This window comes from Stenella coeruleoalba, assembly GCF_951394435.1.
Source record: "Stenella coeruleoalba genome assembly, chromosome: 13".
NCBI lineage: Eukaryota > Metazoa > Chordata > Mammalia > Artiodactyla > Delphinidae > Stenella > Stenella coeruleoalba.
The window spans coordinates 51,080,811-51,095,750 of NC_137159.1; positions in this window are offsets into that span (position 1 = coordinate 51,080,811).

Genomic DNA, 14,940 nt, shown 5'->3' on the forward strand with positions numbered 1-14,940 from the left:
TATGACAGATTCTAGGTCCATCCATCTTACTACAAATAACTCAGTTTCGTTTCTTTTTATGGCTAATATTCCATTGTATATATGTGCCACATTTTCTTTATCCATTCATCTGTCAATGGACACTTAGGTTGCTTCCATGTCCTGGCCATTGTAAATAGAGCTGCAGTGAACATTGTGGTACATGACTCTTTTTGAATTATGGTTTTCTCAGGGTATATGCCCAGTAGTGGGATTGCTGGGTCATATGGTAGTTCTATTTGTAGTTTTTTAAGGAACCTCCATACTGTTCTCCATAGTGGCTGTATCAATTTACGTTCCCACCAGCAGTGCAAGAGGGTTCCCTTTTCTCCACACCCTCTCCAGCATTTACTTTTTGTAGAATTTTTGATGACGGCCATTCTGACCAGTGTGAAGTGATACCTCATTCTGGTGGGTATGTAACACTATCTCATTGTGGTTTTAATTTGAGTTTTCCTGACGACTAATATTGAGTGCCTTTTCATATGTTTATTAGCCATTTAGATATACTCTTTTGTGAAGTATCTGTTCAAATTTTTGCTTTTTTTTTTTCTATCCAGTAAGTTGGATACATGCATGCAAATATCTTTTCCCACTCTATGGGTTCTCTTTTTACTTTCTCAATGGTATCTTTGCATGAACAGAAGTTTTTAATTTTAATATGGTTAATTTATCAATTTTTTCTTTAATGGTTAGTGCTTTTCGTGACTGTTTAAATAATCTTTACCCATTCCAAGACCATGAAGATGTTCTGAAAGTTTTTTTTTTCTCCTTCATATTTAGATTTGGAATCCATCTGGAGTTGTTTAATGTGTATGGTGTGAGGTAAGGGTTCAGATACATTTTATTCCATACAAATTGTCAATTCACTCAGCACCATTTAATTGAAAAACCGTCTTTTACCCTCTGCCTTACATTATTTATTGCCTTTGTTATAAATCAGGTGACCATGCATATGTGGTTCTCTTTCTCCATTCTGTTCCAGTGGTTGATTGGTTTGTGTATTCTTGAACCAATATAATAATGTCTTAATTACTAGAATATCTGGCAGTTTAAGTTCTTCAGCTTGTTTTCAAGATTGCCTTGTTTGCCCACTTTTATAATGGGATACTAGGGAATTTTTTCTTATTACTATGTAAAAATTTCTTACTTATAAAATATGTTCATCCTTGCCTGTTATATGTAATATAAATATCTTCCCATTTGTCATTTGACTTTTGATTTTATTTATAGTTTCTCTTGCCATAGTGTAGTGTTAAATTCTTACAAACTAAAGTCTATTGATATTTTGTGGTTTTCACCCCCCAACTATTTTTACACTTACAAAATTTTTCCCCAATCCCCATGAAATTTAAATGTGACATTTATATCCAAAATATGGAGCATGTGTGACTACACAAAAACAAATATCTTCTGCTTAATATAATCAGTTGTCCTCTTTACTTTCTAGAGTAGGAAGATGAGGTTCAAGGAGGGAAAGAGGGGAGTCAGTACTGCTTAAAATTAGAAAATGAGAATTCCAAGAAAGCATTGGCTTACTTCCCTGAATTGCATCCGCATGGGTCAGTTACCCTTGGTAGAAAAAAACTGTTGCCCCTATTTCATCTGATTTCTCTGGGCAGGTTACAGACCCAGTCGGCAGAGAGGATTGCTATGTTAGTGTTATGAGGAGCTGATGGGTCTGGGTTCCAAGGGCTGGAGCTGAAGCCGACAGCTAGCCAGGATCACCCTGCTCCAGAAGTGATCAGCACTCGTAATCAAGAGCCTGCTGGACAGGGCACTATCTTTGCCTTCAGAAGGACGGTCCCAACGCTGTGGCTCACAGGAGGCTGCCTGGGAGCTACTGGCCAAATCAGTGAGGTTTGTAAATATGCCTGACCAAAGCAGCAATGGCAGATCAGCTCACAGAATTCCCTGTGTTTACTGTCTCTTCTGGAAGCACAAGGAGAAAGAAGGTAGTTTGGTTATTTGATTTCTTTTTGACAAAACAAACCATTGTAGTGATTATTAAGAGAGAGTAGAAGCTCAACCAATGAGGGGGAAATATGGTTTTCATTCTAGATTGATCTTGATCCTGTGCTCATTTTTTTGTCTGCAGGGGAATAATGGGGAAGCCATAAAACCCCTCTTGGCACTATGTGTGTTGTACTTAGTCTGTGGCCAAAGAGAGTATTTTGTTGTTGTTGTTTTTTATGTACTTTTGGCTGTGTTGGGTCTTCGTTTCTGTGCAAGGGCTTTCTCTAGTTGTAGCAAGCGGGGGCCACTCTTCATCACGGTGCACAGGCCTCTTACTATTGCGGCCTCTCTTGTTGCAGAGTACAGGCTCCAGACGTGCAGGCTCAGTCATTGTGGCTCACGGGCCCAGCCGCTCCACGGCATGTGGGATCTTCCCAGACCAGGGCTCGAACCCGTGTCCCCTGCATTGGCAGGCAGATTCTCAACCACTGCGCCACCAGGGAAGCCCCAAAGAGAGTTTTATGGGAAAGTTTGCTCTGGGCCAGGGAAGCATTTTCTGTTTCATCATTTTAAAAACAAAAACATTAACTAAAACAAAATCTCTCATCTCCTCCCACAAAAAGAAGAAGAAGGAGGAGGAGAAGGAGGAGGAGGAGGGGGAGGGGGAGGGGGGAGGAGGAGGAGGAGGAGGAGGAGGAGGAGAAGGAGAAGAAGAAGAAGAAGAAGAAGGAGAAGAAGAAGAAGAAATAGAAGAAGAAGAAGAAGAAATAGAAGAAGAAGAAGAAGAAGAAGAAATAGAAGAAGAAGAAGAAGAAATAGAAGAAGAAGGAGAAGGAGAAGGAGAAGGAGAAGAAGAAGAAGAAGAAGAAGAAAGAAGGAGAAAAGAAAATGAAAAACCCGCAGAGCCATAGAGCTGCTTGCCTTACTATAATTAATTTTTTATAATTTGTCCTTCCTCAAAATTAATGCATAAGACTGATTGCAGTTATGAAACATTGAAAACTTTTGCTTTTCAGCTACTTAATGTTCTGTTCAGATATCCTTGGAGGAAAGCCAAAAGGGATTAAAATCTTCTGAAACACTAAAAGATGATTATCTTCTTTGGCTCTCCTGTTTGACTTTAAATCTCTAGCTTTCGAAAAAGCTAGAATAAACCAGTTTAGATGGTGACAGCTTTTTTCCTTCTTCTTAAAATGATATTAAATTATAATCCTGTATTCACCTACAATCTCATATTTGAGATTAACTGCAATAAACTGCAGCCTCTATAGACTGTTGTTTTCACTGTACAGAGGGAGCTCTACTGCCCTTGGGTGAGTTCCCCATCTACTGTCTAAAGCCTCAAAGTTCATACTGTAGTTTCACCTTTTAATGAGATTTTCCTGGGATAAAATGCGATTACTCATAAAGGTTGATACTAATTATTACCTCAGCACGAATGACTTTACCTTCTCTCCAGAGCTAGCTTTGACAGGAAGAAGTTACATGCTCTGGCGGGAGCCAGTCTCAACTGAGGTGGGCTGAGGAGGGAGATGGAAGGAGCGGGGAGAAGGTACAGAAAGAACTTTCACGCAACCAGAAAACAGGCACAATGCAGCCTAGCGTACACCCCTTCAAAAACACACCTTTGTTTTATGCTTCTTTTCTTTTTTATTTATTTATTTATTTATTTATTTGTGGTACGCAGACCTCTCACTGTTGTTGCCTCTCCCGTTGCGGAGCACAGGCTCCGGACGCGCAGGCTCAGCGGCCATGGCTCACAGGCCCAGCCGCTCCGCGGCATGTGGGATCTTCCCAGACCGGGGCACGAACCCGTGTCCCCTGCATCGGCAGGCAGACTCTCAACTACTGCGCCACCAGGGAAGCCCTTCCTTTCTTTTTCTAACAAGATAAGTGAACTTTTTCTCGGTAAGGATAAAGTTGGGGTAAGGGTTGAAAACCATATTTTGGAAAGGGAAAGACTAGGAAAATGGGAGACAAGGAGGCATCTCCTGGGAGGAGTCACACACTCAGAGTCCCTCAAGACTGAGAAGTCATCTTGCTCTGGCTCTACAGAGAGAGCCAAAGGCTTTCAGAGATTGTGTTAAGACCTCACCCTGACCCAGATGCTCAGCCAGTCAGCTCTTCAAGTGTTTGGACCTAGTTTGTCTTTGGATCTAGGCAAAGACAAAAGTCATATCACTTCTACCGATATGAGAGAAGTTTTCATACATCTGACTCACTCTCAACTTCTATGAAACAATTGATCTTCTGTGAGAAACAACTGATTTCTAATCGGATCTTTCCTAGAAAACCCAGATTACAAGAATATTTATAAACTAGGTTAAAGGTGTTTAGTTAATTATATCCTTAATAAGAGGAAAATACATTTGTTCTTCTCCTGAAACCAAATAAATATGAATGAACTAAGAAACGTTTCAAGATTCTCTTTTCAAAACACTAAAGTCATGATTTTTTAAAAGTTGAATTATGGACACAGAGTCAATACAGTTTTGCATGTAGGTTCAGAAACTCTTTGAGCCCATATAAAATACCTAGATGAACACAATGCTTTGTGCGTAGTAGGTATTCACTCAGCATTAATCAATTAAACACATCTATTGCTCCATTCCCTCTTATTCTGCTGTGTGTTTCTGAAGTCAAATGCGACCATTACCAAGAACTGTTACAGCCTCAGCTTTCCCAGAGACACAGTCCCCACAAGAATCAACTCAAACTAAAGAAGAACAGAAAAGAGTATGTAAACCTCTAGTATTTTTGGGTTTTGATCTCTATTCTGACCCCTGCCTGACTTCCTTTGTGACCAAGTCTGATTTATTCAAGGGCTTGGAACTATGTCCACTTTTTAAAGAAATGGGGATGAAATGAAATCAATTAACTCTGTCTAAAAAGACTAAAATTCCTGAAGCACTTACTGGTTCTAAAGACAAAACTGAGTTTCAAATAACTTTTTGAAGAATCAAGATGCTTTGAAGAGTAAATCTGACACTGAGCCCCACTCAAGTTAACAAAGAAAATGTCTCCTCCCTCTGCCTTCCCTGGAAACACAGCTCTGTCCCCTGCCTTGATCCAGTATTGCAAGGAAAAGGCTGACACCAGGATAAGAGACTAGAGGGAAAAAAGAAAAGAGAAAGTGGATGGACTAGTACATAACATTGCATACCTGAACATCATGGGGCCATATGTAACTTTCTATTTCTGGGAATTTGATCTCAGAACTCACTGGGGACCCCTATCCTCAACACCCTCATCTTGGGATTGGGAGTTAAGTTGCTTCACTTCCAAGTAGATCCCTAGCAACTTGTCCTGATAAGTTTGGCAAAGCACAACTCCTTTCTTGACTATAAAGAACTGGTTGTAAATGTTAATATCTTGGTACAAAGCAGAGCTGTTTAAACCAAGTTTTGATAAAGGTAAAGTAGGATTCCATCCCCATTTAGACCAGGAGTCACCAAACTTGTTCTGGAAAGGACCAGTCCATCTCCGCTAATAAACTCTGCCTTTGTAGTGTGAAAACAGCCATAGACAATACATAAATAAGTGGGTATAACCATGTCCCAGTAAAACTTTATTTACAAAGATTATAAAGATGGAAGGCCTAGGTTTGGCCTACAAGTCATATTTTGCTGACCCTTGATTTAGGCTATAATAATAATGATAAATATAATAATAATAAATATTATAAGGATGAGTGCTTACCTAATTTCCTTATCACAATGACTCCCATAAGGTAAATAATTTTATCTAAGGATGATATTGAAAATAATTAACAACTGATATGGCCAACCAATCAGAACAGACAGAGCATTGGTGTATAGTAGATGAAAACCCACCTGCTATGATCACCCTTACGTTAGAGATTTGGGAACTGGGGCTTAGAATAGGGTAGTAAATTGTCCTAGATTATACAAACAGTACACATAGTAGAGCTAGGGTTTTCTTACATGTGATCTGACTCCAGAAGCCACACTTGATATATGCTTCTAGAGGCCAGAGGGACTTTCAGTGAAACTGAAAGTTGCAATCTTGTTCCAATTTCTTAGTCACAGCATGTCTGGCAAGGGCAATCCATTCATACCGTTTCCAAAAATATTCAAAACACAGGTGAGCATAGTTCTTTAGAAATATTTCAGTACGTTAATTGTTACATTGAAAATAACTTAAATCAAAAGGAAATGTGAATTCCTTTGGCTTCCCTGTAACTTGAAACTTTCCCTTTTTCTATCCCTATGGCTTATTCCCACACTTCCTTCTCCCTTCAGGTCTCTGTGCAATTGTTGCTTTATTGTGAAGCCTTCCTGACCACCAATAGATTAATGAAATAGCAATACCTGCCCAGCATTTCCTGTGTCTCTTGCCTTGCTTTATTTTTCTCCACTGCATTTAACACCATCTTACATACTGTATGTTGAATGTATTTATTTTTTATCTCCCCCAGTTAGAATGTAAGTGCCACAAAGTTAGGTGCTTTGTTGTGTTCGCTATTCTATCCTCAGCACCTAGAAAAGCACTTGTTGAATGGCTGAATGAATACTGTTGGCAGTAGAAAGGCCACATGGTACAATAGTAAGAGCATTAGATTTAGAGCCAGAGGTGGGTTGGAATCCCAGCTCAGCCACTTACTAGCTGTGTGACCTTGGACAAGCTAACCACTTGAAGACTCAGGGGCTGCAGGAAGAGCAAAGGTCCTGAGACTGGAGCATGCTAGTCAAGGCAGGGTGGCCAGGGTAGTGCAGCACAGAGAGAAGGCAGAACATGGTAAGGAATGAGACAGATAAAAGTTGACGGGCAGATTGTGTAGGCTTGGTGAGATATTTTAAGGACTGAGTTTTGTTCTGAATGAGAAGTCAATCAGAGGGTATGATATAAAGGAATAACATCTGTTTTAAGTTTTACAAAGACTGCTTAAGGGCAAAGACAGAGGCAGAGAGACCAGTTAGGAGGCTACTGAAGTAATCCAGGTGGGAGATGATGGTGGCTTAGACCAGATTAGTAGTAACGGAGGTGGTAAACGATTGTCAGATTCTGAATATGTTTTGAAGACATAGCCAACAAGATTTGCTGATGTTTGGGTGGGGAATGTGAGGGGAAGAGAAGAGTCAATGATGACTCCAAGGATTGGGAGGAGGACTGTGGGAGGAGCAGGTATAGGATGCGGGAATCACAAATTTGCTTTTGGTCCAGTTAAATTTGAGAAGCCTATTTGACATCCAAGGAGAGATGTCAAGCTGTAAGTGGGATAGACAATTCTAGCATTCATGGGAGAGATACAGGCTAGAGATGTAAATTTGAGTATTGTCAACAGATAAGTCAGAAGTTTCTGTCCAGGCTGCTAATAAGAATCACCCAAGGATAGCTAGTGGGAAGCAGCCACATAGCGCAGGGAGATCAGCTCGGTGCTTTGTGACCACCTAGAGGGGTGGGATAGGGAGGGTGGGAGGGAGATGCAAAAGGGAAGGGATATAGGGATATATGTATACGTATAGCTGATTCACTTTGTTATACAGCAGAAACTAACACAACATTGTAAAGCAATTATACTCCAATAAAGATGTTAAAAAAAATCACCCAAGGAGCCTTTTTTTTAAAATTGTTTTAATTGTGGTAGAATGCATGTAACATAAAATTCATCATATTAACCATCTTTAAAAAAAAATACCTAGACTCCAACCCAGATCAATGGAATGAGAATTTCTTGGGGAAAGGGCTGGATACCATATTTTTAACAAGTATACCAAGTGTTTAGACTTGGGAAAATAAGAAGAAACCATAAAGGAAATAGAAAAGGAACAACCTATGAAATAGGAGGAAACCAGGCAAGTGGATATGTCCTCAAAGTCAAGTACAAAAAGTATTTCAAGAAGATGGTAATGAGGAACTTCCCTGGTTGCGCAGTGGTTAAGAATCCACCTGCCAATGCAGGAGACACGGGTTCGAGCCCTAGTCTAGGAAGATCCCACGTACCACGGAGCAACTAAGCCCGTGCACCACAACTACTGAGGCTGCGCTCTAGAGCCCACAAGCCACAACTACTGAGCCCACGTGCCACAACTACTGAAGCCTACACGCCTATAGAGCTCGTGCTCCGCAGCAAGAAAAGCCACCGCAATGAGAAGCCCACACACCGCAACGAAGAGTAGACCCCTCTCACCGCAAGTAGAGAAAGCCCGCGCACAGCAACGAAGATCCAACGCAGCCAAAAATTAATTAATTAATTGATTTTTTTTAAAAAGAAGAAGATGGTAATGATAAACTGTGCCAGGCACTACTGATAGGTCAAATAATATGAGGACTGAAGAAAAATCTTTAAACTTAGCAAAATGTAGATAACCATTTTCCTTGACAACTCCTCTTGGGGTGAGTTAAAGAGAGATTTTATATTGATAGGCACCATCATATCATATTTATTTATATTAAAAATAATGTCTGGTAGTTGAAAATAGCACCTTTTGACATCAAAGCCCATTAGAAGTTTTCAACCCTGATATGTCTTGCTCATGCTTCACCCATGACTTAATAGTCAGGACAGGTCAGTTGGTAATTTGGTCCCAGTCTGAGTCTCCTGCAGATGATATGGACCAGCATATTCTTCTCCGAGCTAGAATGAAAAGAGAATCCTTCAACTTGATTACCAAAGAGATGGGATAATAAACTCACCCAGCCACTCCTAGGAGCCAAGCCAAAATAAGGCAAAAAGGGACTAAATATAAATAGGACAAACCAAAACAGCCACTAAGAAAACAGAGCACTTCCTCTTTTTTTATTTGAGAAAATTCCCTCATCTCTTCTCTCAACAACACCAAACAAATGCTTAACTTACATAATGCTTTAAAAGTTAACTAATTTGAGCTATGCCAAACTCTCAAACAAAAAGAGTTCAAAGACTTGAGCTGTCCATTGAGAAATATCTGCTGCTCAAGCTCAAGTCCATGTCTTCCAGATGTTTCCTCCTGTCCTCCAGAGTCACTTCCTTCTTGCTGACCCTGAATCTGCCCTCAATTTATTCATGAATCTGGTTGGAGGCATCCACCAATTATCAAGAGCCTTTCTCCAACCCATGCTAAGGAGCTAATGCTTTTTCCCACCTTACTTTCATTCCCAAGGGACAGAAGCTCTGATGAGGAACAGGGATGAAATCAAGGATACATGTAGAACATAATGTGGGGACCATAGAAGGAGGTGATGTCAAAATTCTTATCCTCTGTGTTATTCACTCACTTCTTCCTCTTTACCTCATCTGCATGCTGTATACCAAACAGGCACCTAGGGGTGCTTCCTGCTTCTGGAATAGGATTCAGGAGGAGACATATAGACTTCTCTATAGGGCCAAGAGTCTTCAACAGTGATTCTGTCCCACCCAGTTCATCAGAACAGGAGATAAGATTGGGACCTGGGGGACTTCCCTGGTGGTGCAGTGGTTAAGAATCTGCCTGCCAATGCAGCGGACATGGGTTCGATCCCTGGTCCAGGAAGATCCCACGTGCCACGGAGTAACTAAGCCCGTGCACTACAACTACTGAGCCTGCACTCTAGAGTCTGCGAGCCACAACTACTGAGCCCGTGTGCCACAAATACTGAAGCCCGCGCACCTAGAGCCCATGCTCTGCAACAAGAGAAGCAACTGCAATAAGAAGCCCGCACACCACAACGAAGAGTAGCCCCCGCTCGATGCAACTAGAGAAAGTTCATACACAGCAACGAAGACCCAATGCAACCAAAAATAAATAAATACAATAAATAAAAATAAAAAAGATTTGGACCTGGGGCTGAAACTCTAGTGGGTAATAAAGAGGGGGATTTTCCTAGAGCAGATATTCTCAATCTGGGGACTATCTCTGTGGTATGGACTAAATGTTTGTGTCCTTCCAAAATTCATATGTTGCAGCTTTAATCCCTAGTGGGATGGTATTTGGAGATGGAGACTTTGGGAGGTACAGTAGTTAGAATTAGATTAGGTCATGGTAGTGGAGCCCTCATGATTGGATTAGTGACCTTATAAGAAGAGACACAAGAGAGCTTTCTCCTCCCAATATGCAGACATAGAAAGATGGTGGCCACCTGCAAAATAGGAAGAAGGCCTTTATCAGACACCAAATCTGCCGCACCTTGACCTTGGACTTTCCAGCCTCCAGAACAATGAGAAATAAATATTTGTTGTTTAAGCCACCCAGTCTGAGGTATTTTGTGATAGTATCCTGAGCTGACCAAGACACTGAATACCTTGGATGGTTCAAGGGACTCACACACCTTTAGAAATTATAAGAAACAGTTTTCAGAAAAGGGTCTACCCCATTTCTCCAAAGAAGACATACAGATGGCCAAGAAGCACATGAAAAGCTGCTTAACATCACTAATTATTAGAGAAATGCAAATCAAAACTACAATGAGGTATCACCTCACACCAGTTAGAATGGGCATCATCAGAAAATCTACAAACAACAAATGCTGGAGAGGGTGTGGAGAAAAGGGGACACTCTTGCACTGTTGGTGTGAATGTAAATTGATACAGCCTCTATGGAGAACAGTATGGAGGTTCCTTAAAAAACTAAAAATAGAATTACCATACGACCCAGCAATCCCACTACTGGGCATATACCCAGAGAAAAACATAATTCATAAAGACACAGGCGGGCTTCCCTGGTGGCGCAGTGGTTGAGAGTCTGCCTGCTGATGCAGGGGACACAGGTTCATGCCCCGGTCTGGGAAGATCCCACATGCCGCGGAGCACCTAGGCCCATGAGCCATGACCAATGAGCCTGCGTGTCCGGAGCCTGTGCTCCGCAACGGGAGAGGCCACAACAGTGAGAGGCCCGCGTACTGCAAAAAAAAAAAAAAAAAAAAGACACAGTCACCCCAATGTTCACTGCAGCACTATTTACAATAGCTGGGACATGGAAGCAACCTAAATGCCCATCGACAGACGAATGGATAAAGAAGATGTGGTACATATATACAATGGAATATTACTCAGCCATAAAAGGAAGGAAATAGGGTCATTTGTTGAGACTTGGATGGATCTAGAGACTGTCATACAAAGTGAAGTAAGTCAGAAGTTAAGTCAGAAAGAGAAAAACAAATATCCTATATTAACGCATATATGTGGAACCTAGAAAAATGGTACAGATGAACCGGTTTGCAGGGAAGAAATAGAGACACAGTTGTAGAGAAACAAACGTATGGACACCAAGGAGGGAAAGTGGTGGGGGGTGGGTGGAGGTGGTGGTGGGATGAATTGGGAGATTGGGATTGACATATATACACTAATATGTATAAAATAGATAACTAATAACCTGCTGTATAAAAAATAAATAAAAGAAAATTCAAAAAGAAAAAGGACTACCTTTTACCAGAGATTCAAAGGACTAAATCTGTGAGCCCCAAAAGATTAAAGTCTACTGACTTAGAGTGTCCCTTGTTTTGATCCTGTACAATTATAGGAAACTTCAGGATTGGGTTCTCAGTCTTGGCCTTCATTCCAACTTGAAGGCATGACCAGTACTCAGGAGTACTAACAAATATGGTAAAATGAGAAAGCTCAAGGGAATGCACACACACACACACACACACACACACACACACACACACACACACACACACTTTCTTTATCCAATGTTGTTAATGTCCACCTGAGAGAGTTTATTATTCCCAATAAAACATAGAGTCAAATCTGTTTGCAATCATTAACATATACTTGGGCTACTTTTTCTTTTTATTAATAAATTTATTTATGTATTTATGGCTGTGTTGGGTCTTCTTTGCTGCACGTGGGCTTTCTTTAGTTGTGGCAAGAGGGGGCTACTCTTCGTTGCCATGCGCAGGCTTCTCATTGCGGTGGCTTCTCTTGTTGCGGAGCACAGGCTCTAGGCACACGGGCTTCAGTAGCTGTGGCACACGGGCTCAGTAGTTGTGGCTCACGGGCTTAGTTGCTCCACGGCATGTGGGATCTTCCTGGACCAGGGTTTGAACCCCCGTCCTCTGCATTGGCAGGCAGATTCTTAACCACTGAGCCACCAGGGAAGGCCCTGGGCTACTTTTTCTATAAGCTTTTAATAATATTACCTTAGATTCCAAGGAAAAGTGAGCCTAACCCTATCCCTGCTTTCCCCCTCCCCAACCCCCATTCCACTCCCATATTAAAATGTATTCCAAAGTCAAATATAATTTTTTGGTGGTTAACTGTGATCAATTTTTCTACACCACTGAGTCTATCCAAAAAGTAGGTAATGCAACTTTGGAACAAAAGGTAGTCTGACTTTTTTGCGTTGTATGGACTGTACAGCAAGAGCTGAGGGACCAGTATGAGTATCATTGCAACACTGAGGGAAAAATTTTTCAGAAAAGGAGACCAAGAAAAATATGACTCAACATGGGTGAACATTGAAAACATTATGCTAAGTGAAAGAAACCAAACACAAAAGGCCACATTTTGTATGGTTCTATTTACATGAAATGTTGAGAACAGGCAAATCCACAGAAACAGAAAATAGATCAGTGGTTTCCAGGGGCTGAGGGAAGGGAGAATGGGGAATGACTGCTAATGGGTATGGAGGTTCTTTCAGGGGTGATAAAAATGTTTTTGGAATTAGATAATTGTGATGGTTGCACAACTTTGTGAATATACTAAAACCACTAAGTTGCACACGTTAAAAGAGTGGATTTTATGGTATATAAATTATATTCCAATTTAAAAAAGAAGAAAAAAGAAAAGATGTGACTCAGTAAAGATTCATCACAATTATGACTAAATCACTTATTTGACAATTAATTTGGGGGCATAGTCTTGAGATATTTATTATATGTATAGTTCTGTGCTGTTTAACCTCTCCCCCATCCCAATGGAAATTTTTTTATTGGCTTTTCTGTTTACAAAAACAATACATATGCACTATTTAAAATTCTGAAAATACGAGAGGACATAAAGAATAAGATAACTTGAAAAACCACCACCCAGGCCTTCCCTGGTGACACAGTGGTTGAGAGTCCGCCTGCCAGTGCAGGGGACACGGGCTCTTGCCCCGGTCCGGGAAGATCCTACATGCCGCGGAGCGGCTGGGCCCGTGAGCCATGGCCGCTGAGCCTGCGCGTCCGGAGTCTGTGCTCCGCAGCGGGAGAGGCCACAACAGTGAGGCCTGCGTACTGCAAAAAAAAAAAAAAGAAAAAAAAGAAAAACCACCACCCAAAGCGTGTCACTATTAACATTTTGGTGTATATTTTTCCATGCTTATGTAACAGGATTTTAGAAGTATATCAATGTGTTTTTCTCTTTTACACTTCCTTGTATGTCACCACCCCTTATTCTGTGCAAAGCATCCTTTTCTCTAAATCATTAGGATTCTTACAGCAGGAATGCAAAAAGTGGAAAAAGAGTCAATGTTCAGTTTTTTTATCTGTAAAATAAGATTTCTGATCAGACATGAAGAGTTTTGTGGGGTTTTTTAATTAATTTATTTTATTTATTTTCAGTTTTGGCTGCGTTGGGTCTTTGTTGCTGCACGCGGGCTTTCTCTAGTTGCGGCAAGAGGAGGCTACTCTTTGTTGCGGTGCGCAGGCTTCTCACTGCGGTGCCTTCTCTTGTCGCCGAGCACGGGCTCTAGGTGCGCGGGCTTCAGTACTTGTGGCACGTGGGCTTCAGTAGCTGTGGCTCGCGGGTTCTAGAGCGCAGGCTCAGTAGTTGTGGCACATGGGCTTAGCTGCTCCACGGCATGTGGGATCTTCCCGGACCAGGGCTGGAACCCGTGTCCCCTGCATCGGCAGGCGGATTCTTAACCACTGCACCACCAGGGAAGCCCCAACATTAAAAGTTTTGAAAGCTGAACTTTGACAACAGAGAAAAAGATTTTTAAAATGATTGTATTTCTCATTAACACAAGAAGAGACAGAGCCAATCAACTAAATCATAGAGTTTTACTAAAAGCCAGGAATAGAGAAATCTCAGAATGAGGGAAGTGTACCTATGGGGGCAGGGGGAGGGAAGTGGGAGGGGAACTTTAGCTCAGAGGATTACAGAGGAAAAAAGAAGAAACTAGGGGAAGGGGAAGTAGGCAGTGAGACAGGTGTATTCTGACTGCTACTTTCTGGACTGAATCCCTGGAGGGGAAAGCATGTTGGACAGATTGAGTGGTAAGTGAAAGGCAAAGGAGACTTTGCCCTGCCCCCAGCAAAAAAACCTAGGAGGAGATTGCAGCTCAGGGATATCCCACACTAGTATTGGTCAGGGGGTAAGCAATAGCAGAACAACAGTGACTAGCTGCAGAATGGCAAACTCAAACGATCTTGGCTCCACTGTGATGCGGAAGGGACCTCCCCCAGGGGGAATCCAAAAATTAGCAGGACATTAGTTGAGGAGCAGCTAGTGTATAACGACCAGACCAGCTGTCCTGCAGTGGAAACCAAACCCCATCCAATGCCATAAGGATGGGTGAGCATCCCCATGCATAGATGTCATCTTGGCCAGGCAGAGGGTAGGAGAGAAACAACCAGCCTTGTTAGGAAATTGAACTTTGAATTAATGAATATTTACCTGATAGAGAGCATTTTACATCAAAATAGACTGTTAAACCACAAGAGACTATTTAATCTGGAGGAGGCTGAGATAACTTTAATTGGAAGGGTGGGAGTGTGTGAGATTAGATTTGTTAAGAAAAGTAAAGAAGCCACATGCCTCTGAGTAGAGCAGTGTTCCCACTCTAGATCTTATAAATATGTTAGGCAAAATGGAATGATTGAAAATGAATAAAAGTCTATAAGTATGTTTAGCATACATGCTTTTGTAACCTGATGTTTTTCACTTTACAATATTAGGGGTTTTTGTTGTTTATTACATTTTCTTTCCCCCAGGTAGCTATAAATAGCTTGAGGACAGAATGTTGTTTTTTATTTCTTTGTATCTACCTCAGTGCTGAGCACAAAGCAGACACTCCATGTCACTGCCAACCTAAAACACTTCTAGTTCTGTCCCTACAGGCA